We start from the raw sequence: 10,759 nt of genomic DNA, 5'->3' as shown, positions 1-10,759 counted from the left end.
CATAAACGAGACCAAAAGATAACACTCACAATGGCAGAAATTATTTGCAAATGGAGCAACTGACAAAGGACTATTCTCTGAAATTTAAAAGCAGCACATGCAGCTCAATAACAAAAAAAGAAACCACACAGTCGCAAAATGGGAAGAAGACCTAAACAGACATTTATCCAAAGAAGACATACAAATTGCCAATAAATACATGAAGGAATTGTCAACATCATTAATCATTAGCGATATGCAAATCAAAAGTAAAATGAGATATCATCTCCCACTGGTCAGAATAGCCATCATCAAAAAATTTAGAAACAATAAATGCTGGAGCAGGTGTGGAGAAAAGGGAGCAAAATTGCACTGCTGGTGGGAATGGGATTTGGTACAGCCACTATGGAGAACAGTATGGATGTTCCTTAAAAAACTACAAATAGAACTACCATATGACCCAGCAATCCCACTACTGGGCATATACCCAGAGAAAACCATAATTCAAAAAGAGTCATGTTCCAAAATGTTCATTGCAGTTCTATTTACAGTAGCCAGGAAATGGCAGCAACCTAAGTGTCTATCATCGGATGAATGGATAAAGAAGATGTGTCACATATATATAATGGAATATTACTCAGGCTTAAAAGAAACGAAATTGAGTTATTTGTAGTGAGGTGGATGGACCTGGAGTCTGTCATACAGAGTGAAGTAAGTAAGAAAGAGAAAGTCAAATACAGTATGCTAACACATATATATGCAATCTATAAAGAAAAAAACAAATGTCATGAAGAACCTAGGGGTAAGACGGGAATAAAGACATAGACCTACTAGAAAAAGGACTTCAGGATATGGGCAGGGGAAAGGTAAGCCGTTATAACATGAGAAAGTGGCATGGACATATATACACTACCAAATGTAAGACAGATAGCTAGTGGGAAGCAACCGCATAGCACAGGGAGATCAGCTCGGTGCTATGTGATGACCTACAGCAGTGGGATAGGGAGGGTGTGAGGGAGGGAGATGCAAGAGGGAAGGGATATGGGAACATATGTATATGTATAACTGATTCACTTTGTTATAAAGCATAAAGTAACACACCATTGTAAAGCAATTATACTCCAATAAAGATGTAAAATAAATAAATAAATAAATAAATAAAGATTTAAAAGACACAAAAAGGAAAAAGAGGTGGAAGACTCAAATCAATAGAATTAGAAATGAAAATAAGAAGTTATAACTAACATTGCAGAAAGACAAAGGATCATGAGAGATTAATACAAGGAACTATATGCCAATAAAATGGACCACCTGGAAGAAATGGACAAATTCTTAGAAATGCACTACCTGCCAAGACTGAATCAGGAAGAAATAGAAAATATGAACAGACCAATCACAAGCACTGAAATTAAGACTGTGATTAAAAATCTTCCAACCAACAACAGCCCATGACCACATGGCTTCACAATCAAATTCTATCAAACATTTAGAGAAGAGATAAAACCTCTCCTTCTCAAACTCTTCCAAAGTATAGCAGAGGGAGGAACACTCCCAAACTCTTTCTATGAGGCCACCATCTCCCTTTTACCAAAACCAGACAAAGATGTCACAAAGAAAGAAAACTACTAGTAAATATCACTGATGAGCATAGATGAAAAAGTCCTCAACAAACTACTAACAAACAGAATCCAACAGCACATTAAAAGGATCACACACCATAATTAAGTGGGATTTATCCCAGGAGTTCAAGTGTTCTTTAAACTACACAAATCAATCAATGTAATATACCACGTTAACAAATTGAAGGAAAAAATAAATAAAAAACCCATATGATCATCTCAATAGATGCAGAAAAAGCTTTTGAAAAATTAAACAGTCATTTATGATATAAACCCTGCAGAAAGTAAGCATAGAGGGAACATAACTCAACATAATAAAGGCCATATATGACAAACCCACAGCCAACATCATCCTCAATGGTGAAAAAATGAAACCATTTCCACTAAGATCAGGAAAAAGACAAGGTTGCCTACTCTCACCACTCTTATTCAACATAGTTTTGGAAGTTTTAGCCACAGCAATCAGAGAAGAAAAATAAATAAATGGAATCCAAATCAGAAAAGAAGTAAAGCTGTCACTGTTTGCAGATGACATTACACTCTACATAGAGAATCCTAAACATGCTACCAGAAAACTACTAGAGCTAATCAATGAATTTGGTAAAGTAGTAGGATACAAAATTAATGCACATAAATCTCTGGCATTCCAATACACTAATGATGAAAAATCTGAAAGAGAAATTAAGGAAACTCTCCCATTTACCATTGCAACAAAAAGAATAAAATACCTAGAAATAAACCGACCTAGGTAGACACAAGACCTGTACGCAGAAAAGTAGAAGACATAGATGAAATAAATTAAAGGTGATACAAACAGATGGAGAGATATATGATGCTCTTGGATTGGAAGAATCAACATTGTGAAAATGACTCTACTACCCAAAGCTATCTACAGATTCAATGCAATCCCTATCAACAACCAATGGCATTTTTCAGAGAAGTAGAACAAAAAAAAATCACAATTTTTATGGAAACACAAAAGACCCCAAATAGCCAAAGAAATCCTGAGAAAGAAAATCACAGCTGGAGAAATCAGGCTCCCTGACTTTAGATTATACTGCAAAGCTACAGTAATCAAGACAGTATGGTACTGTCCCCCCCCAAAAAAAAATAAATATAGATCAATGGAACAGGATAGAAAGACCAGAGATACACCTACACACATGCGGTCACCTTATTTTTGATAAAGGAGGCAAGAATATACAATGGAGAAAAACACAGCCTGTTCAATAAGTGGTGCTCGGAAAACTGGACAGCTACATGTAAAAGGATGACATTAGAAGACTCCCTAACACCATACACAAAACTCAAATCAAAATGGGTTAAAGATCTAAATGTAAGGCCAGACACTGTAAAATTTTTAGAGGAAAACATAGGCAGAACACTCTATGACATAAATCACAGCAAGATCCTTTTTGACCCGCCTCCTAGAGAAATGGAAATACAAACAATAATAAATAAATAGAACCTAATGAAACTTAAAACATTTTGCACAGCAAAGGAAACCATAAATAAGATGAAAAAACAGCACTCAGAATGGGAGAAATGCAAATGAAGCAACTGACAAAGAAATAATCTGCAAAATATACAAACACCTCATGCAGCTGAGTATCATAAAAACAAAAAACCCAATCCAAAAATGGACAGAAGATGTAAATAGACATTTCTCCAAAGAAGGTATACAGATTGCCAACAAACCCATGAAAGGATGCTCAACATCACTAGTCATTAGAGCAATGCAAGTCAAAGCTACAATGTGGTATCACCTCACACCAGTCAGAATGGCCATCAACCAAAATCCACAAACAATAAATGCTGGTGAGGGTGTGGAGAAAAGGGAACTCTCTTGCATTGTTGTTGGGAATGTACATTGATACAGCCACTATGGAGAACAGTATAGAGGTTCCTTATAAAACTAAATATAGATCTACAATATGACCCTGCAATCCCACTACTGGGCATAAACCCAGAGAACACCCTTATTCAAAAAGATTCATGTACCACAGTGTTCATTGCAGCTCTGTTTGCAATAGCTTGGACATGGAAGCAACCTAAGTGTCCATCGACAGATGAATGGATAAAGAAGATGTGGCACATATATACAATGGAAAATTACTCAGCCATAAAAAGAAATGAAATTGAGTTATTTGTAGTGAGATGGATGGACCTAGAGTCTGTCATACAGAGTGAAGCATGTCTGAAAAAGGAAAACTAATACCATATGCTAACACATATATATAGAATCTAAAGAAAAAAAAGAAAGAAAGAAAGAAAGAAAGAAAATGGTTCTGAAGAACCTTGAGGCAGCACAGGAATAAAGATGCAGACATAGAGAATGGACTTGAGGACATGGGGAGGGGGAAGTGTAAGCTGGGACGAAATAAGAGAGTGGCATGGACATATGTACACTACCAAATGTAAAATAGATTGCTAGTGGTAAGCAGCCGAATAACACGGGAGGATCAACTCGGTGCTTTGTTACCATCTAGGGGGGTGGGATACGGAGGGTGCGAGGGAGACACAGGAGGGAGGAGACATGAGGATATATGTATATGTATAGCTGATTCACTTTGTTATAAAGCAGAAACTAACAAACCATTGTAAAGCAATTATACTCCAATAAAGATGTTAAAGAAAGAAAAAGTACAGTTAAAAAAAAAAAGCATCCTGCAGTTTGGCTCTTAATACTTTTACATATGTCTAATTCATTATATTATGAGCTCTTTGAAGGTAGGAATAGTACCTTATATTCTTTTCCTTGTATCCCTAATCCTGAATCTAATTCATTTATATGAATTAGTACATTTACATAATTTTTATTATAAGAAGTTCAATAAATACAGGTTTAAATGTATTAAAAATAGCATACCCTTATTCTGTGTTGTATGTTTTATTTTATGTTGTGATTGCAAGTATTTTATTGATTGTAACTACAAGAATTACCACCAACTTATAATCCACATAGGAAACTATGCTTGCAACTGTAGGTCATTTATAATTAACATGCCTTTTTCTGAAATGATACTTGTTCAACTGAGAATTTTAAGAGAAGGTGAGTTTAAATTTTTTAAATTGTAAACTTCAAAAATGTTAATTTCTTCATAAAACAAATGTGCTTGATATATAATTATTTGGCAAGATGCCACAAAATATGTATAGACATTTATGCGAAAATTTACCAATTTCTCATGGCAGCAGATGAAAAACATAAATCTTTGCTGAGAAGGGTAAAAGTAAAAATATGTGAATATGTCATAAAGTATCTACATGATTAATTTTCTTTTGAGAAAGTACTAGTATAGCAAATTGTTGGTAGTTATTTTTATACAGTTTTTAATATTACCAATGCTTTTTTCAAGTAAAATCTTATAACTCTAGGTAGTATCATTTATGAATAAGGCATTGTGTATTTCAAATATTCCAATTTATCAGACTTATTATTTAAGAAATACTGGCTACTGATTATTCATGATTTTTTTAGGCTTAGTTTTCCTTCTCTATTGGTAATATTCACATTGTGCTCTGAGGTTTAGTGTTGAAGTAATAAGTGATTTTGTGTTTTGAAGACTAAACTTCTTAAAGCTATGCCAACTGAATCTGAACCAAATGCTTAACCTGCTTGGATAGATAATCATGAGATTCTTCATTTTTACATTATTTCCTATGAGATGCTTTAGCAATTTATAAGGTATCTAAATTTGAATCTATAAATACCTAATGTATTGTTTTTTAGTCCTATTATATTTTTTTCTCCCCAATAAATTAGGTCTGTTTTGCAGTTGCTTCAAAATTGTCCAATTTAGCATACACTCCAAGATGGCAAAAGAAAGACTGGAAACAGAAGGACTAAGATCATGTCCTAGATATATCAGTGCATGGATTTGTGACCTTGGAGAATATAGTCAAATTTTCTAATATTTTGTTTTCTTATTTGAAAATTATTCTATCTTACAGAGATTCTCTTGTTTGTTTTGACTATCATTTCTGTTATAGGCAGAGCACATATACTCTCTCTGTCTCTTATCTCCTTTTCTCTATTTTGGAAATTTTTGACTCAATCTTCATCATAAAGTTCAACATTCAGATTGCCTACTTAGGGTTTCTGGTTGATGGCATGTGGGGTACAAGAAGGCAACAATAAATTAAATATGTTAAAATTAAACCAGTCTGTAAGAATTGTTTTTGTTATTTTCAAGGCTTTTTTAGAAAAATTTTAACTCCCTTGCTGTGCATGAATTTAATACATGGATTTCTTCATTTCTAGTACCTGGGTCCATCAGGCCCTAATATTCAGTGTTAAACTCTTAGTCTCAAAGATTTGTATATGCTCTAATTATTGGCATTTTGTACATTTGTTACTATTGTTTTATTGAAGTCATATGATTCAATCTAATAAAAGCTTTCCTGCTGATAATTATTGGCAAAATTCCATTCAATGATGAATTATTTTGTAAATACAATATTTTAATATGTTTAATTAGCAATCTCTTATATGATTTTCCCACTGTTAGGAATGTTTGTTCTTAGTAAAATTAAGCCCATAAAACATTAGTTCTTTGAGGAACCATATCATGAAATTCCTGGTTTCTTAGCAAATATGTTCATTTGATAAATGTATAGAGATTAATTCATCTGATCCTATTACGGTCAGTTTAGCAATAGTGTTGAAGTATGAAGTTGTAAACTTTGCCTTTTACATGAGGATTATTTTAGATAATTTAGGTCCTGAAAATTGTAAATTCTTATAGCATTACAACCAATTGGTCTGTAATCATTGTCATTAGTTACATCCAGTAAGTAATGTGAAAATATTAACCATGTGGAAAATACAAGCTAAAGCAAAATTATTGATTTACTATTATAGCTAGGAGCCTTATCTTTAATTAGGAAGTTGCTGGGAACTAGTGATTATAATAATTACTTCAGTAAATAGCTAGTGAATAAAAACTGCTATAACTCTTCCAAACACATTATACAAAACCATTAATATTTATATGAACCTTACACTACCTTCAACAGATTTCATTATATTTGTGACTTTAGATCCATATAAATTATGTCTTTCATAATCTATAGCTTACCTTCTTTTTTATTTTGACAATTTAACATTTTCAATACACTGTTTCAAACACTTTAAACACCTAATGTTCAGGTAAATTTTCCTTGTTATATAACCAACTGCATTTTTTAGATCAAGGAACTTTTCAAATTTTCTGAGCAGTAAATCTCAACGACTAATTATGTTTTAAATGGGTTATTATACTATATTCAAAAAATATGAGTATATTGAACATTTAAAATAAAATCTAAGCTTACATATGACTAAAGATGATTTATGACTACATTTTCTAGTTCTCATGTTCAACTAATGCACAGAAAACTCACACTTCCTCATATCAGGATTTATTATCAAACTGAAGTTCTTTTAATGTAGCACACATCTTTAATCCTCTAAGTGGCTTTTCAAAAACACAGAATTTTAAAAAGAAAAGTAAATGATTTGAAGATATATGTTAGTCATAATCATAAACCTCAGGTTACTTAAAAAAATAATTTGAAGCCATTGTTTAGGTCAAAATATTGTTTGAGCAAAATTTTCATCTCTGAACCAAGATATGAAATATACATTAATGTTTTGATCCTGAATATTTAAAACATTTTTTTTTTATCTTGGGAGGTTATGTGTTTTACTCAAAATGGATTAAATAAGCTTAAAATGGATTAAAGACCTAAATGTAACGCCAGGCACTATAAAACTCTTAGGGGAAAACATAGGAAGAACACACTTTGACATAAACCACAGCAAGATCTTTTTTGACCCACCTCCTAGAATAATGAAAATAAAAACAAAAATAAACAAGTGGGACCTAATGAAACTTAAAAGCTTTTGCACAGCAAAGGAAATCATAAACAAGACAAAAAGCCAGCCCTCAGAATAGGAGGAAATATTTGCAAATGAAGCAATTGACAAATGATTAATCTCCAAAATACACAAACAGCTCATGCAGCTCAATATCAAAAAAACAAACAACCTGGGTTTCCCTGGTGGTGCAGTTGTTGAGAGTCCACCTGGCGATGCAGGGGACATGGGTTCGTGCCCCGGTCCAGGAAGATCCCACATTCCACAGAGTGGCTAGGCCTGTGAGTCATGGCCACTGAGCCTGCGTGTCCAGAGCCTGTGCTCCACAATGGGAGAGGCCACAACAGTGAGAGGCCTGCGTACGACCAAAAAAAAAAAAATCCAAATATAGACAGAAGGCCTAAATAGACATTTCTCCACAGAAGATATACTGATTGCTAACAAACACCTGAAAGGATGCTCAACATCACTAATCATTAGAAAAATGTAATTCAAAATCACAGTGAGGTATCACCTCACACCACTCAGAACGGCCATCATCAAAAAATCTACAAGCAATAAATGCTGGAGAGGGTATGGAGAAAAGGGAACCCTCTTGCACTGTTTGTGGGAATGTAAATTGATACAGCTGCTATGGAGAACAGTATGGAGGTTCCTTAAAAAACTAAAAATAAAACTACCCTATGACCCAGCAATCCCACTACTGGGCATATATTCAGAGAAAACCATAATTTAAAAAAAAAAAAAAAAACATGAACCCCAGTGGTCATTGCAGCACTATTTACAATAGCCAGGACATGGGAGAAACCTAAATGTCCATCAGCAGAGGAATGGATAAAGAAGCTGTGGTACATATATACAATGGAATATTACTCAGCCATAAAAAGGAACAAAACTGGGTCATTTGTAGAGATGTGGATGGACCTAGAGAGTGTCATACAGGGTGAAGTAAGTCAGAAAGAGAAAAACAAATATCATATATTAATGGATATATGTGGAATCTAGAAAAATGGTATAGATGATATTATCAGCAAAGCAGAAATAGAGAACAAATATATGGACACCAAGGGGGAAGGGGTGGGGTGGGACGAATTGGGATATGGGATTGATGTATTTACATTATTGATACTATATATAAAATAGATTACAATGTGAGAACTTACTGTATAGCCCAGGGAACTCTACTCAATATTCTGAGGTGATTTAAATCAGAAGGAAACCCATAAAAATGGGATTATATGTATATGTATAGCTGATTCACTTTGCTGTACAGTGGTAACTAACACAACATTGTAAAGCAACTATAATTCAATAAAAAATAAGAAAAATAAGAATTAGTTTGAAACTAAAAGAAAATAAAAAATACAAAATAAAATGTTACTCACTGGGCTAAAATCAGCGTGTTTGTAGAGCTGTGTTCCTTTCTAGAAGCTGTAGGAGGAATAAATTTCCTTGACTTTTCCAGCCTCTAGAGGCTGCCCCAATCCTTGCCTCATGATTATTTCCTAAATCTTTAAATCTAGGAATGGTAGGTTGAGGACTTAGCACATTGGATCACTATATCCATTGTTTCATTGCATTCTTTGTCTTTGACACTTCTATTTCCCTCTTTCATATATATATATATATATACATATATATATATACCATTTTGAAAACTTGAGATGGAATTTAAAAAGATAAAATTTACCATTTTTATGTGGCGCTTAAATTAGTTTCTTCAGTGGTTTTTAGTATACTCACTATAATGTGTTTCTCTATTTCACTTTTAAAAACTCTCATGATTATACTGGGGCCACTTGGATAATCATTCTATTTTAAAGTCTTCAGATTAGCAAGCTTAATTCCATCTACAACTTCATTCACCTTTGCCATGTAACTTAATATATTTGCAGGTTTCAGGAATTAGCATGTGGATTTCTTTAGAAGGCCATTATTCTGACTAATGCCAACACTTTTTAGGTTTGTTACTTTATGATGCCACCTAAAATCAGTGACTTTTTCAGTTGTTTCACTGATAAAATGGGGGTGATATTTCTTGCTTTATCTACCAGAAAAAGTGTTATGAATACTAAAAAGTATAAAGCTTCTGCTATTGTCTTCTAAAATATACAACAGTATATGAATATCAGGTGTTGATTATGTACTATGTTACTTTTAAAATGTCATTATTTATTTATTTATTTAATTTATCTTTTTGGCTGTGTTGGGTCTTATCTTCAGCACGCAGGATCTTCACTGAGGCATTTGGGATCTTTTGCTGTGGCATGGACTTCTTTCTAGTTGTGGCACACAGGCTCCAGAGTGCATGGGCTCTCTAGTTTTTTATCATGCAGGCTGTCTCATTTAGGCGCACAAGCTCAGTAGTTGTAGCATGTAGGCTTAGTTTTGCTACAGCATGTGGGATCTTAGTTTCCCAACTTGGGAATGAACCCACATCCCCTGCACTGGAAGGCATATTCTTTACCACTGGACCACCAGGGAAGTCCCCAAAATGTCATAATTTAAATCAGAGGTACGTGGAATTTGTACCCCTGTCATAAGAGGTCCAATTTAGCCTCATGTAAATCAATTAATTTAGAAGACATCCTCACACCATACACAAAAATAAACTCAAAATGCCTTAAAGATGAAGATAGGATACCATAAAACTCTTAGAAGAGAACATAGGCAAAACATCCTCTGACATAATTCGTACCAGTGTTTTCTTAGGTCAGTGTCCCAAGGCTATAGAAATAAAACCAAAATAAACAATAGGACTTCATCCAATTTTTAAGCTTTTGTAAAGCAAAGGAAACCGTAAAAAAAATGAAAATACAATCTACAGAATGGGAGAAAATGTTTGCAAATGATGCAAAGGACAAGGGCTTAATTTCCAAAATAAACAAAAAGCTCATACAACTCAATAACAAAAAGAGAAAAACAAATACCGCATGCTAACACATATATATGGAATCTAAAAAAAATGGTTCTGAAGAACCTAGGAGCAGGACAGGAATAAAGATGCAGATGTAGAGCATGGACTTGAGGACATGGGGAGGGGGAAGGGTAAGCTGGCACAAAGTGAGAGGGTGGCATGGACATATATACACTACCAAATGTAAAATAGATAGCTAGTGGGAAACAACCACATAGCACAGGGAGATCAGCTCAGTGCTTTGTGACCACCTAGAGGGGTGAGATAAAGAGGGTGGGAGGGAGATGCAAGAGGGAGGAGATAAGGGGATATATGTCTATGTATAGCTGATTCACTTTGGTAAAAAGCAGAAACTAGCACATCATTGTAAACCAATTATACTCC

The sequence above is a fragment of the Mesoplodon mirus genome (genome assembly GCF_964341445.2).
Source record: "Mesoplodon mirus genome assembly, chromosome: X".
NCBI classification, from domain to species: Eukaryota; Metazoa; Chordata; class Mammalia; order Artiodactyla; family Ziphiidae; genus Mesoplodon; species Mesoplodon mirus.
This window is presented reverse-complemented; position numbering follows the sequence as displayed.